The sequence below is a fragment of the Sapajus apella genome, unplaced genomic scaffold (assembly GCF_009761245.1).
Source record: "Sapajus apella isolate SASKATOON/1434 unplaced genomic scaffold, GSC_monkey_1.0 scaffold105, whole genome shotgun sequence".
Classification (NCBI taxonomy): Eukaryota; Metazoa; Chordata; class Mammalia; order Primates; family Cebidae; genus Sapajus; species Sapajus apella.
The window spans coordinates 6,874,941-6,877,146 of record NW_022437045.1 but is presented as its reverse complement, the minus strand read 5'-3'; the positions used below and the strand labels follow the sequence as shown (position 1 = coordinate 6,877,146).

General features: G+C 47.5%; 1 non-coding gene across 1 annotated transcript; it reads right to left on the bottom strand.

The window, feature by feature from the left end:
- Window positions 1-1,566: 1,566 nt before the first annotated feature.
- On the bottom strand, window positions 1,567-1,706 carry LOC116536942. Its single transcript, XR_004262892.1, has one exon. It is a non-coding gene; the product is annotated as a U4 spliceosomal RNA (small nuclear RNA).
- Between the last annotated feature and the right edge of the window lie 500 nt (window positions 1,707-2,206).

Below are 2,206 nucleotides of genomic sequence, written 5' to 3'. Positions count from 1 at the left end.
AATAAAAAAGGCCAACAAAGTGAAAAGTGTCCCCTGCTCTCAGAGAGTTTCTATCCTGGTGAGAGAGATTGACAATAAATATGCTCTGTCAAATGGTGATGAGTGTTACAAGCAAAAGGGAAACTGAGAAAAAGGGAAAACATCTGGAAGGGTTTCCCTTCCTCCCCAGTAGACTGGACTTTGGGGATCTAGCCACTCTGGCTGTCGCTCCCTCATTCATTCAAGGTTGACTGTGGAGGTGAGTGCATTCCTCTTGGGTCACACAGTGCGGTTCTGCATCTGCAGAAGCTGCTGCCAGGAGACCACGGGGGAGCAGCGGGGCTTTGGAGATGATCCAGCTGGCTGATCTTACCCAGGACGGGGGATGCCAATAGCCAGGCAGAAGCAGAACCCCTAGGCAGGGAAGATTTAAGTAGTGAACTGGTGCTATCTGGGCAGGGACTTGAAGGAGGGAAGGGGGTGAGCCTGCAGACAGCTGGGCAGAGAGATATAAACAGTCATAGGAGACAGCAAGTGCAAAGGCCCTGAGGGAGGAAGGGGCCTGACCTTTTCAAGAAAAAGCCAAGAAGGCCCAAGTGGCTGGAGCAGAGGGAGTGAGGACGGAGGAGAGAGTGAAGTTCCAGAGGTAAATTAGAGATCAAATAATACAGGGACTTGTAGGATTTTGGCCTTTACTCGGGGTAAGCTGGAAAGCCACCCAACTGTTTTGAGAGTGTCGTCATCTAAAGAATGTTGAAAAGAATCCCACTGGCTGGTGTCTTGAGAATAGAGCAGGAGGGGCAATAACAGAAGAACCGAGAAGAGTTGGGAGGCCAGTGCCTGCGGATGCTGGCTTGGACCAAGGCGGGGGCAGGGGAGGGGGTGAAAAGTGGGTTAGTAGATGTGATTTGAAGAAAGCTGAAAGAGAGAGAAAGAAACTGTTTTTCTGTGATGGTGAAAACTACAGAAAGAGCAGGTTTGGGGATAAAAACAGGACTTCCGCGTTGAGCAGACCCTGCCTAAATACGTCTGGAATTTGGGGCAGACACCAAGAATGGCCATTGTTTAATGGCAGTTAAAGCCACTGGTCATATAATTTCTTGTTCCCAATTTAAAGTGTGACTAGGGGCCTGGTGTGGTGACTCACGCCTGTAATCCCAGCACTTTGGGAAGCTGCGGTGGGAGGATTGCTTGAGGCCAGGAGTACAAGACCAGACGGGACGACTTAATGAGACCACGTTCTGCTAAAAAAAAAAAAAAAAAAAAAACCTCAAACTTAGGTGGGCAAGGTGGTGCATGCCTATACTCCTGGCTATTCGGGAGGCTGAGGCAGGAGGACCTCTGAGTTCAAGAGTTCAAAGCTGCAGTGAGCTATGAGCACACCGCTGTTCTCTGGCCTGCGCAACAGAGTGAGACCATCTCTAAAACCTGAAATGGCAGAAAGAAAATACTGGAGTGAAAATTCACAGGACCTGAGATCTGGGGGAGACCCCTCTCTTAGGGCTGTTTTTTATTCCTCTTTCTGTTTTAAAAAAACTTTTATCCATTTTTCTCTTTTTTTTCCTTTTTGATTCCAACAAAGTTCAATCTCCGTAGAGACTGTCGACAATTGCCAATGCTTCTATATTTCCAGTCGTCACGGCAGGGTATTGGGAAAAGTTTTCAATTAGCAATAATCGTGCCTCAGATAAACCTCATTGGCTCCGATACTGTCACTGTGCAAAGCTTACCCATTTTGCTATGTCTGTTTTCCTCACTATAGCTTTTTGGAAATTTCTCTTTTGCTCTAGTAGGAATTGGAATGAACAGGATTCAAAGACAGAGCCAGCGTGGGTGACTGCATTTCTTCGCACAGATCCTATTCAGCCTGGATTTTTTGGTGGAAGTCTCAGAGGAAATAAGAAGTCATCTGAGGCTTCCTCTGGCTTATCTGAACCTTCCACATACTGGATTCAGATGACCCAGAAATTCCTTTCCTGAATCAGGAGCTTGGATTTCTTTACTCAGGTAACTTCCGCATTACGCAGCTGGCCCGTGAGTGGGCTCTGGCAGCTGAAAGAAGAGGAGGAACGTGTTGCTGGAGAAACCAGCAGCTGGACCAAAAGGTGTGACTCCAGCCCTCGTCTAGCCACTCACATGCACATGACCTTGGGCAGGTTATGTAAGATTTTATCTGTAATGACTGTGAAGTATGGGTAACGGGTCCTCATTATTCATGGATTCCGTA